At 47.0% G+C, this 26,945-nt stretch overlaps 1 long non-coding RNA gene across 2 annotated transcripts in view; it reads left to right on the forward strand.

The window, feature by feature from the left end:
* Positions 1-26,945, forward strand: part of LOC138528441 (uncharacterized) — a 78,983-nt gene that overhangs the window by 6,577 nt on the left and 45,461 nt on the right. For both annotated transcript variants that reach the window (XR_011284143.1, XR_011284144.1), the window contains exon 2: positions 10,679-10,853. This is a non-coding gene — a long non-coding RNA (uncharacterized lncRNA). The remainder of the gene's footprint in view (positions 1-10,678; positions 10,854-26,945) is intronic.

Consider the following 26,945-nt stretch of genomic DNA (forward strand, 5'->3'; position numbering starts at 1 on the left):
TTCGAGCCTGATGAACGCAACAACGATAGGACACAAGAAAAAGTAGAAACACTTTAACAGTAGCTTACATGGAAAAGCCCTACACCCTAATAAAAAAGTGGGGCACAAGATACTCAATCAGCAAAATAATAGCCACTAATAAAACAAACCCTGTCTGTTCTGGGTCAGAAAAATGTGGGAATGTTTCTTTCTTTCTTTTTTATTTTATTATTGCATTTATGGTTCACAAAAAACCTTACACAACATAATAAAAAAGAAGAATCACATATATTAGAGGGGAAAAGGGATACAACATCCACATGATCAAAAAAAGAAAACAAGGGGGGAAAAAAACGAAAACTGACAAGAACAGAGCAAATTAACGAACCAAGCCTGTCACATTACACTCTATGCTTATCACAAAATCATACATTACTTATTTCATTTTTATATCCAATTCATTTGATACAAAATGTAAACAATGATTCAAAGCCAAAATAAGAGATACATTGTCGCCCCACATAAGTCGACACCATAACATATTCCTGGACACCTCAGTGGGGCCACCACGTATCTCTTTGAAACATGAAATCCATATATTTGCAAAGCATGGACACATAGTAACCAGATCTCTCAGGGTTTCACATGTCTCTTCAGTACCACAGAATCTGCAGTACAGATTGTTTTGTGGGTATGTAATGTGGTCTTTCCAGTGGTTTATCCACTCACTAGTGTGGAACTAGTTGAGTCTGAAGCGCATATAATTTGCACGTATTTGCTCACACGGAAAACGTTGGATATATAGAGGTATACATTCTCTGGAGTGTATACAATTGGAATATTCCACATAAGTTGCATAAGATGATATACTGTCCTAACCCCCAGACGCTGTATCAGGTCAAGCACAGATGACCCATGGAATCCAGTACACCAAGCATCCTCGTTTGGAAGAGTTTAAGAGAAATTACAGAATCAGCCTGGGAATGTGTCTTTCTTTATTTGAACATATTTGCTATTACAACATGGTCCATCAAACATTGTTCACACGTTGTATATGTCTCTTTACCTCTGTATACTGCTGTTGATATGGGGTATACTGTCCTTTTCAACATATCTTGATTTTTGTGTACATTGTTTGTCATGAGCGCACTTAATTGACTTTGTGGCAATACTGTCTATGATTTAGATATACGTAATTGGGATTGTGGCCATATTGTTTAATTTCATACACCATTCCAAGATTACACCTTATATTAGAATTGTGAGAGATCACACGAGACTGTACCTACAGAACACATACTTGTAACCTATCCATTCATGACAAGTACAAAAAACTGTTCTAAAATGGTGGCCAGCACGTGGAAGCTGTGACACTAGGAAGCCACGCAACTGTCCACCTGCCTGACCATCCCTCAGACTTTAGTTTCCCAGCTTGACATGCTCAACAAACTCAACCACATTTTACTATCTTTTTCTGTCATCTTTTTTTGTGTGTACGTGGCAACTTCCCTTCTGGATAAAGCTTAGTACCAATTAGGGCCTCATTACGAGTTGGGCGATATTCCAAAGGTAAATCTGCTGGGATACCGCCCAACAGAATTACTGTTACCGTCACTTGGTCCAGCGAATTTACTGCTGGATTACAAGTGGTGGTGTCAGTGTTAGTCCCCATTAGTTTAGTGTCCATAGGACTCCATTGGGGATTTCGGCAGAATTACCAACTGCGGAATTACCGATTTCGCCGATTTTTGGGCGGAAAGGTGGAGTATTTAGCTCCACCATGATGCTGGAGGTAACTTGACCCATTTCAGGACTATGTTCGTAGTTTGGCAGAGCAGTAAAAGTAGAGGAAATTCCGTTACCACTGCTCTTGTCCCACGCCGCCATACTCGTAATGAACCCTGTCCAGTTTCTCCGGTTCTGTTCTCGATCTTTGTACATTCTTTCCGCTTTGACTGTCTGCTCCACTTCGGAATCAGTCCACTTCGTACATATAAACAGTGTGACTCCTGGGTTGCTCGCAGCTCCAGAATTGATAACGGGGAGGCTTCTTTTACCTCTTCCTAGCCTGTTGAAGTCTTCGCAGTCTCAGAGAACTCATCCAGCTTTAGTCCCTTACCGGGACGCTTCTGCATGTCCCAGCTGTGACTCTGCCCTCTGCCTGCTATTAAGGATAGCTTGCTGGCTTTGATCCAATGGCTTACACTGTCCCACTTGGAATCCCCTTATCTACCAGTGCACCTCTTACTCCAATCAAACATTGCTACCCAGGATTAATATTTGTTTTCTGTTGTATACTTTATGTATTTACGAACAGCCAGTTCCAGAGCTTCACAGTTCATGTGCCCTCTTCTCATGTCCTCTGATGAAGCTGGCATGCTCTTCGTCCTACCCTCACACTTAGTGACACCGCCTACATTCTTTGATCCTGCCTTGCTTTCCTGGGATCAATGACAGCAACTTCTGTTCTGTATCTTACTTGCTATTGCAGCACTCAAAGTTGGGCTTTTGGAGACTACTGGATGTTCACAGGTGTTCCCAGAAGAACCATACAGGGAATGTGTCGGGCTATATTCCACTACCATTCAAATAGACCTTCACCAACCACTGGATCCTGCACAGCCATTGCCATCGCAGTCTGGCAGGCACACTAACCCTACTAGATGTAAGACCTTGAGAGGGCACATATGCAATGGGCATTCCCGATGAGGAATTTGAGGAGGGCTTACTGGGTTAAAGCCAGTAAACAAATTAGTGTAAAAGAGAAAACAGCAGATCCTGTATCAGAAGTACAACCTAGGACTTCCCGGCTCACAGCAATGCAAAGATCTGCAATGCTAAATCCATTGATCTGACTGTAATAGCACTGATTCACCCAGCAAAACCTAACCATTGCTGGGGATACCTGATGAGGTAGTGAAAGGATGTAGGGAGGATTTTCCTAAGCCTTGTGTATAGGGCAAACAAGAGCACCCGCCAGCTAGGTTGCAGGATGACTCCCTGGATGCTGGGCTCTCCCAGGAACAAACATAGCAGTAAAGGGGGGAGCAGGTTAGTAAAATGTTACAGTGCTACTCAGTAAGGGATGGACCAGAATGCTCCTTGATATGTTGGCTGCATTCGATAGAGTAGACCATCGGGTACCTGTGGATAGAACTGAACACTAATACTAGGAGGTGGTGTTTGTTCTTCCTGCTGGAAAATGTTTCAAGGTGGAACTTCATCCCTTCGAATCCTTTCCAGCTACCTTGAAGCGGTATGCAGTAATAAAATCGCGGCAAAAATATTGCGTTTACAGAAAATGCAGCAAAAATGTTGTGGTTTGACCCGGTAAAGGTGTACCCCATTATACCATTTAAGGAGAGCGTGGGTTGCGGGGTGTCCCCTGCATCCTTCACATAGATTGTGGCGGCAAAACCACTGCCTTTTTGCTGCGACTTTTTGTGTAAACAGCCATTTTGCCATGATTTTAACACATGGAAGCCTTGAAGCACAGTGTTCCCTAGGATTCCTGTTCATCATCCATCCTTTATAATGTTGTGCATATGGCACCCACAAGTGAATTAAGAAGCTCTTTGTTAACAACGAATTGTGGATGATGGAGAGCTGCCTAAGTCTTAACCAATCAAAAACCGAATGTCTGCTACTTACAACCCACTTGATTAGAATAAACGTGGGGGAGCTTCATAACCACTTTTCTCTTCCGTACACTTAAATGCACACCTCAGACCGTGTCATATCCTCGGGCGTAGTTTCTGACTCATCGATAACTATGACTTTACAAGCAAACACTATCATCAGTTCCTCTGGATTCATGTTACTACTTCTGCAACAGATTCATCATTTTCTATCACAAGCTAATTGTGCCACTATTGCCCAGTCCATTATTGGCTCGAAACTTGACAATTGCCACGTGGTCTTCATGGCTTCGAGGGTTGTCACCAATTTGCTCGGCTAGGCACATGCATCACCTATTTTGAGAAGGTTGCACTGCTTTCAATTCAGGGCAGGCAACATTTTTAAAGTACTATCTTTGGCTCATAGAACAGGGTATGGCAAGGCACTGTTCTACTTCCAGGCACTTGTGAAATGGAGCAATCCAGAGAGGAGTCTTTGATTAATTAGTCAATGCCTTCTAGTGGTACTATGCTTTAAGCGTTCAGCCACGTTGGGCCGTTCACTGGTTCTATGTTCATTCATCAACAGTCTTCTTTTCGATATTTTTTTCTCTGACTTTTCATTTTTGAAAAGCATCATCGACTTTTAATTTTAGGGGGGTTCCCCCCGAAACCCCCTGCTCTATTAATTTCACATTATTCCCTACCCCAACCAAGTCCTTATATACCCTTGACCACACTCCCATACATTTTTTGATTTGTTTAAAAAACAAATCGGAACAAACAATCCTGCGAAATAATGACTGTCAGTGAATAAACGTTATACCTGTTCATTTAAAGTTCATGTGGTGACATACTGGAATGTTCTCCGCCTGTGCTCTGGCAATCTGAGCAACACTGCAGGTTTCGGAAAGGACTGAAACCTGTTCCTTTCTAACGCTGGTTAGTTAACAATGGGTATTGCCTTGTGATGTACAGCGCTGTGATACCTTTTTGGGTTGCCTTTGTTCTTTACAAATAATGATCATTCATTCAAAGTATAGTTCACAAGATACATCTGTGAACAATGTTTAAAGATGTGAAGGCAGGCGCTCTGTTACCAGTCTTTAGCTTCTCCTCCTAACGCACGTTTTCATGACTTCATCAATCTTCAGGGAGGCTGAGTTTCTGTGTTTTTTCAGGCGGGTCTGCATTTCTGTTTCAGGTGTAACAAATTAATTAGCTCTGAGGATTCTGGTACTTGTATTTTTCACACTTGAAACAACTCCCTCCATAGCACAAATCTTCCCCTTGATGGGGGGAGGGGTAAAGCCATGGTTGTGGCTCTCCAATGTAAGGCATGATGGCCCTGCTGCACTGCCTTGTGAGCCCAGGACTCCTGGAACATGGAGGGAGTTGTTTCCAGTCACCTGCAAGTGAAATTAAATGCGAGAAATACAAGTACCAGAATCCTTAGAGACACTAAAGTCAATTAATTTGCTACACCTGAAAAGGAAATGAAGACACGCCTGAAAAGGAAAAGAAACACAGCCTCCCTGAAGATTGATGGAGTCATGAAAACGTGCGTTTGGAGGAGAAGTCAATGCAGGAAAACTTGACTGGCAATCAGAGTGCGTGGCCTGTCACTATTTCTTAACATCTGTGAACATGCATTCTTTTTGTGGGCTTCACGCAGAGATGGAAAAAGAGAATGTATGATATTATAGGATTCTAAGGGCGGACCCGCGCATCGAACCTGTGTGGCTCCGTGTTGGCTTATTTTCAAGGCGAGCACGTTGCCGCTGTGCTATCCACCCGGGGGTAACAGATTGATAACGTTTTAGGTATGAAGTGTGTAGGGCAGTGACATTCTCAGAAGTCACTCAATGCAGGGTATTTCGTTTTGTGTCCAAGCTCCAATGCTAGACTTTTTTTAACAACTGAGACAAAACCCAACATTAACCAATGGTGCAAAATTTAGAGGAAAGCTCAGCCGTTGACGCAAAGTAGAGCTCTCAAATCCTCTAGAGTCAGCAAAACTTGCAGCATAACAGAGCTTGCACCCAATGTCATGCTATTGGCCAATGGCAAAGAGAGAGACTTGTGGTTGTAGGGTGAATGAGCTGTCAAACCTTTGAGGGATAGCGCAGGTTATGGTTCAAGCAGGGAATGCAGGCAGCGGCCCCTGACCAAGGTGGATAATTCAAAGACCCTTAATAGCATTTCTGGAGTAGAAAAGGATTAACCATATGCTAGGGTACGGGTACTGTGCAGGTAACTTGGTAGTCAGGAGAGCAATTCTAGTGGCCAAGTGGTGCAGCAGTGGCCAAGCAGTTCATAAGCAGTTAAGCCTGGGATTACTCCAAGTACCAGGAATGATGCACAAGTCTTGTGCAGATTTAGATGATAGATCCTACACACTGTCAGCCCTTGGGGGATATTCCGTGCTCCATCCACAAGATGCTTTTCAAGTAACATGGGGTTCCAGAATGAGGTAACCTACATGGTGTTCCTGAGCCAAGGAAAGGATGACTGGTGTGGTTCCCTCTGGTCATGTAAAGAAGTCTGAGTTGCAAAGTTCCGAGCAATACTTCATCATTGGCTGCAGGTTCTGGAAATATGCCACAGCTGAGCTTTTGTCATCGTCTCAAGTTAAGTTCCTCTTCAGCACCTTTGGGACAAGTTCCAGTAATGGACACTAGTATGCTCCCAAAAGCAATATCTTTATTTCAGTCTTGGCGTCTGGATCCGTATCCAGGTTCCAGTCAGGTAAAGTGCACCATTGAATATTTGATGGCAACCGAATTGGGGATGGTCCCCACATTCAAACATTCCGGAGCTTCTTGTTGGAGCACCACAATGGCGGCGGATGTGTCTATGAATCCAAGGCTCCCATCCATACAATCGGCCAGATCCAGTCTTAGATACTCAGAGCTCCCAACCTGGAGCCTCCTGAAGTCCCTGAACGTATTTGGGCCTGTTGTCATATCTAGGCCACTGTCTTATGGGGAACATACAAGGAACAAGCCTTTTTGTCACGGAAATAGTGGAGAGACTGCTCTGAGGCAGATGAATGCGTCATTCATAGCATTGTCCCCTCCCCCACCTCTATTCCGTAAAAATGAAAGATACGCATCATTCATGGCATCTGTCCCCTCTCCGCTGCCATACCGCAAGCAAAAGAGATGCTACTCACTGAAACAACCCTACCAGCATTACCCCGGAACGACTGAGGAAGAGATGAGTCGGCAAGCCTTAGCAGGCATGGACATGCTGTGACCAAAAGATGACGAGAGCAAGTGACATCATTGCCAAAACTAACACACGTAGATGGATTAGACACGCAGCAGGCATGCACTCACCATGTAGTTACACAGACACTAGGTCACACTGCATTTCGACATGAAGAATGTACCTGCATTCAATAGACACTAGAAAACATATACTCAAAATATATGCTGCAATGCAAGATGCATAAGAATACACATAATGCTTGCTTAAATGCAGAAATAAAACAGTAACTAGTTGCCATTGTGGATAAAAGGAACGGCGCAGCCACGTTCGAGTGACTGAGTAGCATCGGAGAATCATCGAAGCTGCAGGAAGAGTAAAACTCACTGACTCAGCTTCAGACACAGATCCGAGCAGACCAGAAATGTAGCTGCACAACTCCTGCCAAGGTTACGGTAGAAAAGGGAGGCTTGGACTAGCACCAAGGAGAACAGAAGATAATAATTCCCAAGAGAAAAGCATATTTCTCTTAGATTAAAGAAAAAGCAAACAGCCCTTGAAAAGCAGGTTCTCATTAAATAAGGCTTCATACTAAAATAAGAATGGTCCAAACAAGTCTCCAGTGGATAGGAATGGTAAAGACGCACGTATTAATATGGGCTAAAATTCAAATAAAAGACAAGCAGAATAATCTAAAATGTAGTCTCCTCGCACGTGACCTATAGTAGGGGAACAGGGGCTATTCATTAACCCCAGATTCAGATAGACTGAGCCTTCACTCCCCTCACATTCTCAAAGCAAGTGATACAAGACTGAGCCAAGTTCAAAGCTGAATGTCCTGGCCCATAGCCTAGGAAATCAGAGATGGCGTGTTATAATTGAGAATAGTAGCACATAGATGTTGCTCCCCCTACCATTATTGTTGCTCAAGTGCTGATGATCTGCCAAGTAATCAAGGTTGGTGAAACTGATGCCAACCAATCCCCATCCTCAATTAAGGATTTCTTTGCAACTATTGTACTGGCGAATCAAGTAGTGGAGAGATGACATGTAATCACTGCTATCAATTTAGAGGTGGTCTCAGGTGCAGCCATTAGATAGAGCATGACCAATGAGAGGACTAACCCTTATGGATTATATACATAGATGATTCCCCTAACCAATCCCTCCACCTTGTAGGTTTTTGTAACGAAGAGTGCAATATGGCGTAAATTGTGATGTGTTTTATGTTTATAAACCGCTGTGAAGCTCAAGGCGGATGAAAGCACGGAGACAATTTGTGTTTCCTGCTGTCCCTGGTTTAGCTGTATTGTTAATAAAAGAGGCCTTTGTCATTTACCTCCACTCTTCTGTTTTTGGGTGCAGGATTTTCTGGCCTATCTGGTCTGCTTAGGGCTGGGACTTTCCACCTCACCATTATAAGGCTGCAGCCAGGAGTGTTGCGAGGTCTGAAAAGGATCCGGGTCTATGCTAATGTCGGGACTGTCAGGACCCGGGGCTAGCTAGCCTTTTGGTTGTATCCCCTGAGCTTCTATCCGGGGCTACAACCAAAAGACCCAAAGCTATAGCTCTCTAAACCCCCTCCCCGCCTCCCTAGCAACACCTCTAGCTGCAGCAGTGTACAGCCATCTAAGAATACACGAAGAGCTGCCCACAGCCAGCAAGCTGCACAGATAGCCTACCAGGGTGATCTCCTTGGTGAAAGGGATTGACCCTGACCTGGGAGTTTTAGGGTTTCTCAGGGGGACATTACATGTATTTATATCACCATTAAAGTCCTGGAAATGACACACTGGAGAAAAAAGCAGTCACTGAACCAAAAAGGCAAGCAAAATATACCAGGGAAATAACATAATGTTGCAGAACAGGACTTCGAGCGTACAGAGTCCATGTCCTTTTAGAGCCTCTGTTAGAACTGCATGCTTTCAATATAGAGCTATGCAGTAAAGAGTCATTGGCCCTCATTATGAGTTTGACGGTCTGGAAATAAGGTGCCGGTAAGAAGATTACTGGCACCTTTTCCGGACTGGCTCACTCCAAGTCTGCCGGTAGATGCTGTGACCTACCGGCAGATAAATCATTGAAGCAACGGTGCCAGTGCTTCAGCGTTCCCTTTCTTGTGGAGTTCTGCTGCCGTCTGTAATATCCCAATATTACCAGGATATCGGGCGGTGGAAACGGTAATCGGAGGTTGCCGGTAGGTAATCGGAGGTACCAGCTGTCTACCACCAACCTTGTGATGAGGACCATTGTCTTTCTTCTTCATGTGGCCTAGTACGCTACTCTAAAACTAGTTCAGTTTGCGCAGGCTGCAATCTTGATTCAAAATGCACACCTTCATTGAGAAAAAGTGTAAAACTGATCAATACAAGCCAATCCTTAGGCTCAGCTGAGGTCTTTCATTTCCGCGACCTAATGGACGAGGGGGCGCTTCTTCCGATCACTCATGAAATCAGTCTACCTTTAAGCTGGTCTAACTTTTAAAAAATCAAAAATGTGTTCTGATATCCCTCCCTGCTGCCGGAAGTACCTTCTCTGGGCCCTCTAAACACAACACTGGTTGAAAATGTCTTGTGCAGTAAATATACTGGAGCAAGTGAAGACATCCCAAATCCAATGGATTGTTGAGACAAATCCTGTTCTTCATGCCTGCCCAGCCAGCTTCATCCCTGTCAGGGGAAGAGAATGGGCCTCATTATGAGTTTGCCGGTCCGGGAACTATGGTACCGGTAAGCTTGCCGGTACTGTAGTTCTTGGACCGGAAAACACCTGGCGGGCAGAAAGGCACCCGCGAGCACAGCCATTATAGACGATGGCTGTGCATCGGAACTCCTCATTCCCATTCGGCCCGTGGAGCATCTTCTTTCCGGCGCCCGCGAATGGATAATTACGGGGTCTGGCGGGGCCAGAATGCCCTGGTAGTTGCCCATTCGCGGGTGCCGGAAAATATTGCAAGTTTGGTGGCAGCCTAACGGTTTTACTGGCAAGGATATCGCCAAACTTGTACTGAGGCCCAATGTGTGCATCTGACACTATTTCAAGCAGCGCACCGTGGTGGTGGCAGTGCGCTGATTTGGATTGACCTGCCACCTGGCTTTCACACAACCAACACCTGGTTTTGCTCGTTTTAATTTTTTTTTAGATAATATTTACTGTAGGTTGAATGATTACATACATCAGTAATGTGAACATTTCAAAATAAACTCAATGAGAAATGTGGATGAGGTCAATCTTGATGAGTAGCGTATTAATACCAGGAATATTGAAATACGCATATGTGAAGCTCAGAAGTGGAATTATCACATTCTTAAGAATTTGAAACTTTATAAAACAAATTCAGGATGTAGACGATAAGTGCTGATGAGGTGCGTCTTGGGGCGAGGGGTAGTGAAAATGCAAGCTTTGCAGAGGTACCTGAAAGCTGGTTTCTTTCATTCATAGGCCAATTGCACGTTAGCTTTTAAGACTATTAAAAAAATCGGCGCACAACAAAATTATATCAGACAGCCTTATTGTTATGCAAAAATGGAGGATAGCAATAAACTTTATTTTAAGGATGGAAGGATGGAAACACGGTTAATCATTAACAAACACACACATACACATCACCTGCAACTGACATGACATGCTAGGCGCAAAATCAAGACCTGAAAACCAAGCAGAAAACGTGGGGATCATATTTGACTTAATTTGCGAAATGAAGAACAATGTTGACACACTAACAAAAAGTGCTCACTTTCATTTACACAACTTGAAAAAAAAATCATACCTCACTTAGGAATGGACCATAAAGTTGACCTAATAAATCCTGTGTAAGTTAAACTACTGGTGGAGTGTGCGCAAGTGGTGACCGTGTTGTTGCACCCCTGCAGGACCCTTGCAGTCTTTCTTTGTTGCCCACACTTGTCTGGAGACGGAGTCAGCAGAAGTCAAGAACACTCAAAATGCCACCCACTACACGGAGCGTCGCAGAGTTTGAAAGAGTGTTTACCGCGTTTCCCATTTTGACCAGGATGGCCAAGTACATTTCTCCATCAGGCAGAGCGGGTAAGTCCTCCTGTCATCCTATCAACGCACAAATGTGATGATGCAACAATATTGCAGATGATAAGATCTTGACAAATCCTTTTCTGGTTCTTACTTGCTCCATTACCTAAATTATATCTCAGAGGTTTTTGTGGTCTTAACTGCGTACTCCACTAAGGGGACCACAGCAATTATTCTAGCGGATAAGATGAACACATACAGGCCGATTCATGGAAATAATGTGCGCGGAAAAACCGGCGCACGCGTGCGAAAACGTGCGATTCGCAGTGGCACAGAAAAAATCGCAGAAAATCGCACAGAAAACAGCGCACATCCATTCATGGAAGCACGGGCACGCGCGAAATGTGGGATGTGCGCTGAGAAAGTGTGCGGCGCACGCTGGCGCACGCTGGCGCACAGGTCATCAAACGCCGTGCGATAAGGCCACAGCGAATTCGCACATAGCGCGGCGCACAGAACAAAAGTAGGCGTAACACGGGGCGTCACACGCAGAATGGGGAACAACTCGTGAAAATGTGGGCGTCACGGGGGAAGTACAGGAGGCAAGTGCGCAGAACGCCCACACGCTCGCCTACAACACGTATTCATGGAATCGAATAGGGAAAAACAGCGCACGGCCAAAGACGCGCACAGGCCCATACATGTCCGCCACATGAAAGCAGGCGGTAGCGTCCCTGCGCAGGAAAAAAATGTGCGCCAAAGTCCTACACGCGCGAGAAGGCCCACACGCGATCGGGCCTGGGGGAGCGTGTGCGTGTATTACAGGGGTGCGCGTGAAGTCCCACACGCGATTGGCCTGGGCGCGTGTATTTCAGGGGCTCGCGGGTGTATTCACACGCGATTGTCCTGGGCGCGTGTATTCCAGGGGTGCGCGAGAAGATTCACACGCGATCGGGCCTGGGGGAGCGTGTGCGTGTATATCAGGGGCTCGCGGGTGTTTTCACACGCGATTGTCCTGGGCGCGTGTATTTCAGGGGTGCGCAAGAAGATTCACACGCGATCGGGCCTGGGGGAGCGTGTGCGTGTATTCCAGGGGCTCGCGGGTGTTTTCACACGCGATTGTCCTGGGCGCGTGTATTTCAGGGGTGCGCGAGAAGATTCACACGCGATCGGGCCTGGGGGAGCGTGTGCGTGTATTTCAGGGGCTCGCGGGTGTTTTCACACGCGATTGTCCTGGGCGCGTGTATTTCAGGGGTGCGCGCGAAGTTCTACACGCGTTTTGGCTGGGTGCGTGTATTCCAGGGGTGCGCGCGAAGTTTCACACGCGTTTTGGCTGGGTGCGTGTATTCCAGTGGTGCGCGAGAAGTACCACACGCGTATTGGCTGGGTACGCGAATCCATTGGACCAAAGGCCCTTACAGCGCAGGCGCGTCTGTGACGTGAACTGCACATCCTAGTATCAGCACTTGTAATAGGTCCTTAGCACGTATACGCGGAAGTGACGTTGGACGTGTGGTCCAGTTTAAAAGGTACGTGTAGGACGTCATTTCCTTGTACGTGCTTTTCGTGGAGAGCGAGTGGGTGAAATCTGTACTTCTTGTCGGTTCACACGCGAATTACTTCACAGCGTTTCGAGTTCGTACTCCCTGTTACCTCTGTCAGATTTTATTTTTTCTCTTTTTCTCTGGACCTGTTCCCTCAGACAGCGTTCACTTCTCCTGTAGTCCTGTCTCCTCAGACAGCGTACAATTCTTCTATTGGCGGGGGTGTTGCCAACGCGTGCGCGCGCACGCGCGTGTACTTCACGCACTTTTTCCAGGCAGACGGTGAGTTGCGCACCTATTTTCCAACAGTGCTTGCCCCGTGTGTCGCGTACCCCTTCAGAGGTCATTGTAGGCTGCGTGTGACACGCATACGTTCATTATTGTGTTTCTGGGTGCCACAGCGTAGTGCGTGTTTTTGTTTACACGCACGTGGTCTACGAGGGGTCGCTTGCACGTCATTTTCTGTTATTGGGGTGCCTGTGCATTGCGTGACCCGTCATCTTTCCCCAGGGGTTCCATTCAGCCTTGCAAGTGCACTAGGGTACGAATACCATCTAGTACCCTACCCCTTTGACCCCTAATTGCCCAGGACAATACTTCCCTGCTACTCCCATACGCACAGCTACATCAGTGCCATGTCTGGGAGGCGAGCAAGAGGTAAGGGTGGCAAAGGTGGCCGACCCTCAAGAGGTGGGCGTGGTGGGCGCGGTAGGGACGTGGCCGGGATTTGCAGGCTACCCCTAGCACCCCACGTGTGGAGGACCAGTCAGGGAGACCCATGCCCCCCCCCATGGTTGAGGAAAACGTGGCTGACACCATCGATGCTCAGCCCTTGTTGGACCCGTCCATTGTGGCACCTGACCTGGCACAGGCTGACTCCGAGACTGATTTCCAGGTCCACAAGTCTAGGCCACGGGTGGCCCTGCCAGTCAGTGTCACCATGCCACGTGTATCAGGGGCAGCCATGTCATCTGCTGCCCCAAGTAGGCGGGGTGGGAAGGCTGCAGGGGCAGCTGCAGCTCCGTCCACCCCAGCTCTGACTCTCCCAGCCAGGACAGTGTTGGTCCCAGTCCGTCAGTCTGAGGTTCCCCCTGCCACTATCACACTCGAGCTAATGCCTGCAGGAAGTCAGATGGTCAGTGTGCCATTGCACACTACGACACAGTCCACCGGTGCTCCTGCCCCGAGTGGCCAGAGCGGCATATGCCACTCACAGTCCCCACCACCTTACAAGAGGAAGAGGAAGAGTGCACGTGCACTACAGGCTGATGCCCCAGACACGGCTACACAGTCCGGCACGATGAGGAAGCCTAGCTTCAATGATGCCGAACTGAATCAACTTGTGCAGTATGTGTCCGATCATGACGCCGAAATGTTGAGCACTCCAGGGTCTAGGATCACACCTGCTCGCCGTCAGGCACACTGGCAGGCCGTCGCGGACAGCATAAGTTCCCTTGGGTTTATGAGGCGCACAGCTACCGAGTGCTACAAGCGATGGAATGACCTGAAGCGCAGGGCAAAGAGTAAGCTGGCCTCAAGTCATGCCGCAACTCTGGTGACTGGAGGTGGGTCTCCAGTAGAGGACATTGAGCTCACTCCACATGAGAATGTCGCTGGGACCTACGTCACAGAGGAGCAGATCCAAGGTGTGGGAGAACTTCCAGATTATGAGGCATTGTCCGGTGAGTGCACATGCATGTGTGTGTGATCCATGTGTACGTTGCATGTGGGAGGGGTCCAGGGTGGGTGCCAGGTCACGGGGTGTGTGGCTGAGTGGTTTGGGTCACCCATGTGCTTCATCCAATGCATTTTGCCCCCCGGGATTTGGGTATTGCAGTGTCCCTTCTGGCCACAGCAGGCATTTGCCACTATATTGCGCCAGTTGACCTTGAAGTGGCAACATGCAACAACATTGTTCCGTATTTTGCTGTGCACGTTCTGGCTGATTGTAGGAATACCCCCAGTTCTATTGCACATCACTCTGCCCTATTCTCACAAATATGACATGCCTATGGTACATGCCAACTGTGGATGGCACTGCTATCCAGCATGCATCTGATGTGTTGCCCTTCCATCTTGGTGTCATCAGTGTCTGACATTTACCTCCCCTTCCAACTCAGTGACAGTGCATGCACGTGAGGGACATAGTCATGTGGGACATGTGTCTATCAAGTACATTTCCTGTAGCTTGTCTGGCCTATTTGTGTGCCATGGTGCTAATGCCTGTTTCCATTTTCTGTCTTTCATGTTTTTTCAGAGGATGACGCACTTGATGCTGTTGAGGGTGAGGAGATGGTGCTCACCCAGGAGGGATCTCTGACACGTCCGAGCACGAGTGGGGGACGTGGTGTGTTGGTGGGTGAGAACCCACTCTTGCTGCAGGGCATTCTCTCCAGGGCTGTATATGGGTGCACCTCCCCAGAACTCTTTTCAAGTGTTGATTCGGATGAGACCCATGTGGATTCGCAGGTATATGTTCATGGAAGGGATACTGTTCTGTCTGACCCACCTGCACCAGGGGTAAAGCCCACAATGGGGATGTCAGTGTTGGTAGGTGCGCCTGTGGTGGTTACGGATGCAGGGCCACACTCCGCAACATCTGATCCTGTTCCTGGGCCAGCAGATCAGAGGGGAAATGCAGTCCTGCAGCCTCAGGCAGTGCCGACACAGCGAGGCGCAGTTCGCCTTGCCCCAGACAGGTGTGGTGCCCGCCAACGCGGTGGCCGCCCGCCACCTGGCAATACCGTATGGGAGCAATCCATATATGGTATGGCCAACCAACAGCATCATCAGAAATGATTGATCAAGCCATGGACAGGGTGGCAGAGGGAGCTACTTGAGCAGGCAACAGCCTCCATTTGCCAATCAGTAAGGGAGGACATGTTGGCGTCCAACAGGGACAGACAGGCGGCCCTGGACAATCTGAGGGAATCAATTTCTCTAGATGCCCAGGGACAGAGGGAAGCCCTGAAGGGGGAGGTCCAGCACCTCAGGCAGACTCTACTGGACCTTGAGGCTTCCACTCTCACCAGGACAGAACAGCTGCTGGAGCGCGTCACCCGTACGCTCTCGGCAGAGATGCAGGCAACTCGTGCGGAGGTCCAGGCAACATGTCGGGTGTTGCATGGGGATCTCCGCACCATATCCCTCCAGAACGAGGCCTTCAACACCCGCATGCTTGCTGCAATGGAGGACCACACCAGGGCTTTGCGTGGGCTGCCTCCCATAGCACCACCACCTCCTGTGGCAGCAGCAGAGGTCGAGGAGAGCGAATCCAGCAGTGATTCTCCCACAAATTAGTAGCCGTGCAGGCCATGAGCCCATGGAGGTGTTTTATTTTCGCAACATTCACCCAGGTGGCTGTTGGTGAGCATCCTGTCCTCGGACCTCCTGGGTGGCCTCCCCCACACCCCCTGGCCCCCACATGGCCATTTTTGATTTTTGCTTTTTGATTTTTGAGGTGCAGTGTGTTGCCTTGTGTGGCTCCCGTGGGCTTCCACTGTGTTCCGTTGGGCACATGCAGGCTTGTCCTGAGTTTGGGTTAGATGCTTGGGTTTGTGAGACACACACCCCTCCTGCTTCCCGTTTTCATGGGCTTGCAAAGGGTGTGCCCAAGTGACAGTGAATTACACAGTGACGTTGGACTCCCATGAGCTATGTGGCCAGTCTGTAGTCAATACTGTGTATACATTCCTTGTGCATATTGTAGTAGTATTGTACACTGCATGGTGTATTGATGTGTGCTTGTGCTTCCATGTCTCCCTCCTAATTTGCAGGGACAGTCCTCATGTCTTCACAAGCCCGTCTACTTTGGAGATGGAGTTCATGTTGTTAGCAGTGCACTCGCAGATGTGGCTGGCACCAACACTGTACAGTAAGAGGTGGTCCATGTGCTGGCATCATCAGGTTGTAGGTCAACGTATCCTTTAGTATTTGGTCATGTTTGTTGTTATTTATACATGTATGTGGGCATACTGTGTGTGGGCAGTTTCCATTCGGGACACTGTACTCTGTGGCACTTGTGTAATGTTTGGGGTATGAATTTGTTTGCTCTCACATTGCATGACATGCCATGGTGGAGATGAGTGTGGGCCTGTTGGCAGGTGCCCCTCACTGCTGGGGGGTGGGGGTGCAGGGGGACATGGATGGGGGCCTGGGGGGGGAGGTGTTGGGTGACATGGCACTGTTGTCATGTACTATCTTTGATGGTGGTAGTGATATTGGCATCATTGAAGTGTGTCTTTTGATGACACAGCAATGGTGGTGTTTGTGTAGGTAGGGTGGCACACAATGGTACACTTCCAGTTGTACAGTCTCAGGCTGGTATGGTTGTGACAGGTGACTCTCCATTGAGGCATCATCTTTGTCAGAATGAGTCATCATTGATTGTCAGCTGGTATGTGCCAGGGCTGTGCCCACTCCACAGGGGTGTGATTTTATGTGAAGTAATCAGCCACCAGCTGCGTGCGGGCTGCCTCCCCCCGTGCCCTTTCCCCTCCCATGCGCAGCGGGCGTGCATGTGGTTGGGGATGTGGGGGCACCACCATGTCCACGGCCAGGCCTCAGCGTGTTGCAACGTTGTGCAGGACACATGCTGCCTCTATGATCCTGCACACTACTGGGGGAGCGTATAACAGCTGCCCGCCAGAACGGTCAAGGGAGCGAAAGCGTGACTTGAGCACTCCGAATGTGCGCTCCACTATGCCCCGGGTTGCAATGTGTGCTGTGTTGTATCTTACATGGGGTGGCGTGGTGGGGTTCCGAATTGGCGTCATCATGTGGGTGCTGAGAGGGTAGGCACTGTCCCCTGGGGAGGTGGTGATGGGTATCATTAGTGGGGTTGTGACATTACTCAGTATCTGACATGCATGCACGCGCAGTGGCATTTATACTCACCGAGCAGCCATGTATCGCCATGCCGCCCAGCCTCTATGTCCCGGTTTAGGGTAGACATTCTGTAGATGAAGCTGTCGTGGGTTGAGCCTGGATAGTTTGCATATACTGAGGTGATGATTCCCTTGGCATCACATACTACATGGACGTTGATGGAATGCCAGTGCTTGCGGTTTCTGTAGATGTGCTCAGTTGCCCTGGGGGGACGTAGAGCCACATGGGTGCAATCAATGGCGCCTAGCACTTTGGGGAATTGTGCCACCCTGTAGTATTCCTGTGCGACAGCCTGCCTTTCTGCAGGTGTTCTGGGCAGGTATATGTGCCTGCGGACTGATGGGCGTGCAGTGATGATGGCCAAGACCTGGTGTAGGCAGCGTGACTGGGTGGCCTGTGACACCCCCCCACTATGGCACTTGTCCGCTGAAATGATCCAGTGGCCAAGAAGTGCAGTACATTGAGGACCTTCTCCAGGGGGCTGAGGGCTTGGGAGCAAAGGGTGGGTGATGTGAGGTCATCCTCCCACTCACTGACCAGGTCGAGTATAATGTGAGGTGGAAACCTGTACCTCCCATACACCTGGTCATCAGGCATCCCAAAAAGGCTGGTTCTGGGTGTGAATATTCTGGCCCGGACTATCCTCCTCCTCCTGCGATATCCCACGGCCACTGCTGCTAGGAACGGTATATTCATCCTGGCGTCTGAGCTTGTTTGTTGTTTGCGCGCACTTTTATGCTGTGCGGGTCAACGTACGCCTGCTTCCTGCTGGCGTACGTGCTTCCGGATTGGCCACATTCGATTCCATGAATACGTGTTGTAGGCGAGCGTGTAGGACTTCCCGCGCACCCCTGAAATACACGCGCCCAGGCTAATCGCGTGTGGAACTTCTCGCGCACTCCTGAATTACACGCACACGCTCCCCCCAGGCCCGATCGCGTGTGGAACCACCAGCGGGCCCCTGGAATACACGCGCACAGGCCAATCGCGTGTGGAACTTCCCGCGCACCCCTGGAATACACGCACGCATCCCAATCGCGTGTGAAACCACCCGCGAGCCCCTGGAATACACGCGCCCAGGCCAATCGCGTGAGAAACCACTCGCGGGCCCCTGGAATACACGCGCCCAGGCCTATCGCGTGTGGATCTTCCCGCGCACCCCTGAATTACACGCACGCAGCCCAATCGCGTGTGAAACCACCCGCGCACCCCTGAAATACACGCACACAGCCCAATCACGTGTGAAACCACCCGCGAGCCCCTGGAATACACGCGCCCAGGCCAATCGCGTGTGGAACTTCCCGCGCACCCCTGGAATACACGCACGCAGCCCAATCGCGTGTGAAACCACCCGCGAGCCCCTGGAATACACGCGCCCAGGCCAATCGCGTGAGAAACCACCCGCGGGCCCCTGGAATACACGCGCCCAGGCCAATCGTGTGTGGATCTTCCCGCGCACCCCTGAATTACACGCACGCAGCCCAATCGCGTGTGAAACCACCCGCGCACCCCTGAAATACACGCGCCCAGGCTAATCGCGTGTGGAACTTCTCGCGCACCCCTGAATTACACGCACGCAGCCCAATCGCGTGTGAAACCACCCGCGCACCCCTGAAATACACGCACACGCTCCCCCAGGTCGCGTGTGTTACTTCTCGCACTGGTACAGGGTTGGCGCAGCCCTTTGCGATGGTTTTGCGATCTTGATGGCTTTTCCTTGCGCGAGGGCGTTCTTGGGGGCGTAACTGGCGCTGCTGCAGGGTCGCTGCGATACTCTGCGCCACGGCTTGTTTTGGAGGATTATTCCATGAATACGATGTGCGCTGAAATGGATTTTATCGCATGCGGCTGGCGCAGACATTCACACGGGAACACTCTGCGCCAGCCGTGTGCGATACTTTTGACTGTATTTCCATGAATCGGCCTGTAGGAGTATATCTTGACTCCACTCTCTCTATGACACGGCAAGTCAATGCCGTAGCCTCTTCTGCTGCACTCACCACTAAGATAATCAACGCCGTTAAACCCTTCCTATCCTCGAAAAACTGCCTGCATGTAGCCAGAGCCACAGTAGGCACCAAACTGGACTACTGCAACGCCCTCTTCCTGGGCACGTCTGCACAAAACATTAAAAAAATGCAAGTCACACAAAACAATGCCCTAAGAGCAGCCCTAAGCATTCCAAAAAGGGAGCACATCTCCCAAGCCAGAAAAGAAGCACACTGGTTACCTATGAAAGAGCGCATACTATTCAAATCCATGGCCATCACCCACAGATGCCTCTCTGCCAATGCCCCACCCTATCTTTCTGAAAGGATCACCCCCCATACTTCCACTAGACCCACCAGGTCACACATGACCAACCAGACCTATGTACCCACCTTTAAAAGAAGCAAAGCCGGAGGGTCCAGCTTTCAACACCTAGCACCCAAAAACTGGAACGCACTCCCCACCGCCTTAAGGAACGAAAAATCATACCATGCCTTCCGTAGACTACTCAAAACCAAGCTTTTCAACTAACCCTGCCTCACCTGTATTCTCACCACTGTATGTTTGGCAATAACAGCAAATGTATGAAAATATGCTTCTATGCAAATCTGTGTATCTGTATATTCACTATGTATGCCTGTAACAAGTAAGACTTCTTTAGCGCCACGATGCCCCCGGGCAGATGTGCGCTCTATAAATCCAAATAAATAAAAGTGATTTTCCCCATTAATATGAATCGGCCTTATACGAGGCATCAAACGAGGCCTTTAGCGGAAGAAGGAAAATAACATCCTTCCAAAACTTACCATCACAGCTAAAGGATATTCCTTTACTTCCGTCCCAAATGAATGAAATTATCTGGAAAGATGCAAATCTGTGGAGAAAGGACTGAGCACAGGGCATCGAATGTGAGAATCTACTAAAATCCTTGAAAGCAAAGAAATCTCCTAACAGTTAATGAACTGCCTTTTCAACCAACAGAAGATATCACTATGCCCCGGTCTAGAACGGCATCCAATCAGCTGACGTCTCATTAACAAAAGAACTAAGGGGCTGATTCATGGAATTTGTGCGCCGAACAACAAGGATTTGTTCGCACAAATCCCCGTTTTTCAGCACACAAATTCCATGAGTAAGCCCCTAAATGATCTAACTGACACAGAAATATTAGAATGTGATGTTTCTGCTACCACGACCGAAGAAACAACTGACAATATTAACGTCAAAACTGACCCTAAAATCAAACATAGCTCAAAAAGAGGCGCCTAGTGAACAACCGATTGAATTTGTCATAAACAAAATAATTAACATCAAAAAGGAACCAGACCACCGACCGTTCAGCTCAGAATTTTCACCAGACCGAAGTCAAATTACTCAATCGATAGAACCTGCCCAATTTTCAAACTCCATGTGTATAATACAACACAAAGCAATCAAGTGAAGATCGATCTGGATCACTCAGAACTCATTTTGAATTTGCCAAGGAACATTGTTTCCTCGCACGAAAAACCAGATCAAAATCTTGATAACAGACGTTCTGAAGTGAAGGCGGTCACCAACCAAGTATCAAGGATAAGTACATCTGACAAAGGCGTTGGAGTGCTAACCTTACAAAAGGAGCCAAATAGAAGCCGCAAGCCATCAAAGGAACCATCGCCTGCGGCTTGGAATTAAAGGAGTCAAAGCTGAAACCCCATTCTTACTTGATATCTTTTGCTACAATTCCACCCGGTGAGTCAGTTCTCTGGAAGATGACATCTTTTCACCGAAAATGCTACAGGGCCCTCATAATCCTTTTAACTCTACAAGCTTTGACGCCCATTGCAGTACTATAACAGCTGTGTCAATGGCGTTAGCCCCATTCATGAAGTTGCACGACACCATGAACGAAAACATCAAAGATCAAGCTACACTGCTTGCTATGATTCATATAAAACTTATTTACACAGAATTCTTCATATCATCTCTCCAAACAAGGGTGGATAATGAGGCTGCTACGAGCGTATATTTACAAAAAAAGCTGCAAGACTCGCTGGAACGGGAAACACTGGACCAAATAAAATCTTAGCTTCCCTACTTGAGTTGTGTCAAAGCAAAAGGCAATTTGTGAAATGTGAAGAATACTGAAGAGGCACTGAATGAAAATAGATGTAATCCGGGAATTACACAGGACCCACTGGGATGGAACAAAACAGTCTGAAAATTCTCATTTGCCTATTCTACCGTCCATGACTCATACTAATGAAGTCCAGAAGTCTTTGGCTAACACTTCTTCAATGCAGAATATTAATGTCATCAATAGGCAAACTTTCTCAAAGACAGTGGAAAGGCCAAAGACACGTCTGAAGGAGGATTGCCAAAAGCTCAAGAGACTATACGCCAGATAGCCTGACTGCGTAAGGCATCACCTTTGCCCCCTTGTCTAGCGACTTCCCGATCTTTCAAAAGAGAAATAAGTGAACAATTGTGGTTAAAGGTGAAAAGGAGCCCACCCAGAAGAAAAAAAGAAAAAATATCAAGCAACCATTAAAGCTGCATTCGAATGAGGCTAAATCGTTCATACGTAATCTGTCAGCCCCATTGATATTTCCAAAACAGGTTTTTTTCTAAATTCAAGTTTCATCCTGGGGGCGGAGGGTCTGTGCACCTGACATGTTGGACAGGTATGACGGCACTATGGATATTTCAACAAGATACTTAGAAATACCTAGTGAACGGTCAAACACTCAAGAACGTCTAAATCTGTCTACTTACACGATAGAAGATGAAATGGAGGAAGATACCTTACCAGAGGAGGACGTGAAAGACAACTCGGTCAAGGAAGGTCCTTAACTGGGTGTTAGTCTTGTGTTATCTGACTTCTCAATAACTCCATTTTATTTTTTTTTTATTTTTTATTGTTTTGGCTTGTAAACAAACCTTTACAAAAGTTTAAGGCAAAAAAATCCCTGGGACATCACAAACTTCAACCCCTCTTGATAACAGAAATTAAATGCTCTTTTCCCCCAAATCAAAAAAGTAAACACAATTACAAAAATGTCAAATCAGATATTAAAAACATTAAGTTATTGAAAAGAGGAACTAAAGAACTACTTCCTCAGATTAGTATTTAAACACAATAAGTCGGGCCAATACATAAGCACAACGCAATGATGGATTACAAAATGTTACAAACGTTTTTCAAAAATCGGACAACCGATATCTTAAGCGATGTCCCGAAACCATGCAAAATCTCCCACCATAGCATGTCAGATAGAACCCACTCAATAGAGTTTACAAATTTGGAGAAATACTCTATTCTTCCTGTCATTAACGACTTACGTTCTAATAAAAGGTGACATATTGTTTCTTTTTCTTTAGGATGATGGCAAAACCTACAAAGAAAATCAGCTTTATCACATCTTTCTGACTTTTTTATTTTTATTTTAATGATTTTCTGACTTTTACCAGAACAAATGTTTAAGATTTCGCCAGTAGCCCATACATTAAAAGGAAATCTCAGGGTCTCATTACGCATAGCCCAACTAGGATACTTAATCAGGTAGGGTTCCAAATGGTCTGGCGCCTTATGGTGGGTGACTAGGTGACCAGCCAATGGGTGACTAGCTAGTGGGTGACTAGCTTAGAGCCAGCCAATCTGCACATTGTAACAATTGTTTGACGTGTATCGGATTATTAATCAAGGTCTCCCTTCCCACCCCCAGGTTCTGGAAGAGTTCATTACACAGAGCCTCCGGATTTAACAAATGTTCAAGTCCAGGTTGGCCACTCTTAAGACCTTTACTCACAATTCTATATAAGTTATATCCTGAATCATAAATTAGTCTTCAATATAGGGACACCTTACGACACAACACCCAGAAATTCCACGTAAGCAGTCCTAACTCATAATGCAATACTTCTATGGGAACTGATTTTGGTACCCAATACATAATTCCTTTTAACATTTTGCCTCATCACGACTTGGGCGGTAGGGTATTAGCCCTACCGCCGGATCACGAGTTCGGCGGTAAAGTAAATCCCCATTCCCCATTGAGCCCATTCGGGAATGCCCCATTCCCCATTGGGCTCAATGGGGAAAATTTGCGCTCTTACCGCCGGCGGATTTCCCGCCGGCGGTAATGGTGCGAATTTTCGGCGGATTTCCTCCCAGTTCAGAGCTGGGGCGAAATCCGCCGAAGTCCTGATTTGGCGGACCCTTAAATCCGGCGGTAATAGCGCTACCGCCGGATTTAAGGGTTACCGCCAAAGTCGTGATGAGGCCCTCTATTTTAGACTTTAGAAGAGGGACGGAGGTTGGCACACTTATGATATGGCATTTATAACGTACCTATAAACAAGTGTTTCGAGGCGCGACGAGGCAAGGGAGGGGAACAGAGGGAAGACAGACAGCGATCCTACTAGGCCAGGTGTCATTCAGATCGTGCAAGTGCGTGGGAGAGGGAAAAGTGCGTGGGTGAGGGGAGAGGGGAAAAGTGCAGTATATGGGATAGTAGAATAAATAAAATAAATAAACAGCCAGTTGGTGGCAAGTGCAAGGTAAGAGCAGAACTTAAGTGCTAGTATGGGGACTGTAGGGATACAGAATAACAGTCCCCAGGTGCGGGGGTTACCAGGGTGGCAGTGCAGGTGTGCAAATGGCAGGGCCTGGGCCCGAGATCAGAAAAAAAAATAACCTGTGCAGTTTAAACCAGGAATTCAGCAGGGGAGAGGGGGGAGAGAAAGCAGAAGCAAAGAGGAGGGTTTTGAGGTGCTTCCGGAACCGGAGATGGTTCTCCTCACGTTTCAGGGAGGCAGGAAGGCTGTCCAGAGGGAGGCCCCCACCAAAGAGAGAGATCTACCACCAACTCGTTTCTTGGAGAAGCGACTAACCCTGAGGGAGTTGGAGGCGGATGAGCAGAGAGCTCGGGAAGGAAGATATTTGGGTAGAGAGAGTTGAAGGTATTGTGGCCCCAGGCCAGAGAAGGCGTTGTGGACAATACAGAGGGTTTTGAACTTAATCCTCGCAGCCACTGGGAGCCAGTGCAGAGATTTCAATCCTGGAGAAATACGATCCCTGGGCTTGAGGCCAAGGAAAAGTCTCACAGTCCTGTTCTGGATAAGTTGCAGAGGGCGGAGAGTAGAGGCAGGCAGATTTAGATAGAGGCTGTTACAATAGTCCAGCCTGGAGAGAACCAGGGCTCTGGAGACGGTGAGCTTCTGGGGGAAGGAGAGGAAAGGAAGAATACCTTTGAGACTTAAGAGCTACAAACCCTCCCGAGATTAAAAAAGCACATACGATTCTGAATTTCAAGTGTCCCACCAAGAATACAGCATCAGTCCGGGATCATGAAGTTGGTCAAAACCCTGTGGGAGTTTGATCTACAGGGTACTCTTCAACCCTAACCAGAGTTGATTTGAATTCCCCTTCGTTGCTACTGGAGCGGTTGATATCATCAGAGAACGGTTTAATTTTAAACCGTTATATAATGCCCTCAAATTATTTCATCATGTAGCAAAGCCGAGATTTATATCTTCTGAAGCTATTAAGATTGTTCAATTTGTTTCTGAATATCACGCAGATCAAGTGACCCTTCATTTAACATCTAATATAATCAATTCTGCGTTCATAGAGGCTTTCAACTTATTACTACCTCTGGGGTTTGAACTATCGAATTCGGAAGTACCGATCCCTAAAATACAAGATATGGCTAAAATCTCCACAAACAATCTAGGGGATAGGTCAGAGGAAGATACCCACAGCTGGCCACAACAACAAAATAAACATGTAATGTTGAGAGAGCCGCATCCACGAGTAACAAGAAGGGGAAACGTCCCAAAGGCAAACATCAGAAAAAAGGACCACATGGATCTTAGTGAAAACAAATCTTCATTGTTGAGAAGTCCAGCTAAAACCCTTAAAGGACATTTCATTTAAAGAAAGTCAGAGCATCTGAAAATGGCCAATCCGTCAATCTGAATGACTCCTAAGGCTTGGTTCCAAACTGATAATACTTCCCTTAAAAATACATTCAGCTGTGCCAACCAAAAGGTTCGTAGGGTGACAGATGAGTCAACAGTTTAAGAGAAATTGTATCCCTCTACATCGCCTCCAATGTCTAAATTCCATAAAGTCTCCCGGGCAAAATAACAAACAAAAATCAACCCTGATGATTACTGGCGGATATGCACGTGGAACGTCAGGGGATTCCGCCATAAGTTCACTGAAACTGACTTTTTGAAGATGGATTTTGACATACTATGCCACCAGACGTCTTGGCTTCAATTGTCTCTGGTTGTACATGGTACTATAGTGCTTATTTCAACCCGGCATATAAGGGGGATTAGGGTCTGCCCGCTGCAGGTGTCTTGATTGTGATAAAAAACAGATCTTCACGCACTGTGGTAGAAACACAAAATTTAAATCCGTTCCCTCAGTTTTTATTGGGTAGAATGAATAATGTAGTGGTGAAAAAAGTAAAATGGTTGTTGATCATGAATGTATATTGGAACCCTAAAAACATTTGTAGTGAAGTCATGATTGATTCAATAATGGAGGTCATCAAGTCCTTCTTTATACGATTCAACAATATCATCTGCGGAGACTTAAATATGGGTTGTATTGACAAAACTGGAAAAAATGACAGACGATCTGGGTGATCCCATAGGCCAGGAACAGGAAAGATTAAAGCAATGGTGGGATGCGATGAACATGAGAGAATTTTACATTCTGAATGGTCAGACTCCTGGTGATATTCCAATTTGATCTACTTAGTTGAACGGATTATCTTCTAGAATACTGGACTATTTGTTTGTTTCTAGAAACATGTTGAATAATGTTAAAACCTTGAGAATAATACCAAAAAGGAATAGTGATCATGAATTGATAGCAATGTTGTGGTCTTGGGTTCCTGAAAAAGAAAAACGCTATGGTTAGCAAAAGAGAACATGTCCAAATGTGGAAACCATCTTCGTATGTAGACAGATTATATAAAAAGGCTATCTAGCAGGTTTAATGAGAAGCTGAAAACGAATCCACAGGAGATAAACTACATCCACCTTTTACGAGAGTTAGGGGAAAGGATAATAAGGGCACCAAATTCAACAGGATCCCAAAACACACATATGATAAGCGGATCATGTCAGAAAAAAAATACCCACATAAGGATCTTCACAAACTTAAATATGTTAATAGTGAAATAAGAGGTGAAATAATAAGAAAAAGAAACCAAAAATAACAAAAAAAGTATTTTGGCACATAAGGCCGCAATGAAACAGGCCGATGCAGAATCAATGCTAAAATCAATGGAAAAAAAGCCTCAAGGTCCCTATGGCAGTTAATTAACAACCACACCTCTTCGCAGCCTGCTGCTTTGACCAATGTGGTAACAAAGACGCATGGGTGACATTTTATGAAAAACTTTATGTTAACCAGGGAGTGGGTAAAGATAAACCTTCAATAAAAACTAAAAAACCGTGGTCATTTGAATTCGACCAGCTCGACCTAGAATTATTTATTAGGAAAGCCAATCCATCTAGGGCACCTGGCCCTCATGGTTTGACTAATGATATGTTAAAAAAAATATCTGGAATCCTGAGGTCCCTTCATCAGTAAACTCTTTGCTCAGGTAATGAAGCAGGGGGAAGTTTCGGACTCTTGGAGATGTGCAATTATAGTCCCAATATTTAAGAGGGGCGATAGAGTAGATCTGGTGAACTACCGAACGATAGCGCTCCTGGATGTATTGGGGAA

The sequence above is a fragment of the Ambystoma mexicanum genome, chromosome 7q (genome assembly GCF_040938575.1).
Source record: "Ambystoma mexicanum isolate Mex_15411 chromosome 7q, UKY_AmexF1_1, whole genome shotgun sequence".
Classification (NCBI taxonomy): Eukaryota; Metazoa; Chordata; class Amphibia; order Caudata; family Ambystomatidae; genus Ambystoma; species Ambystoma mexicanum.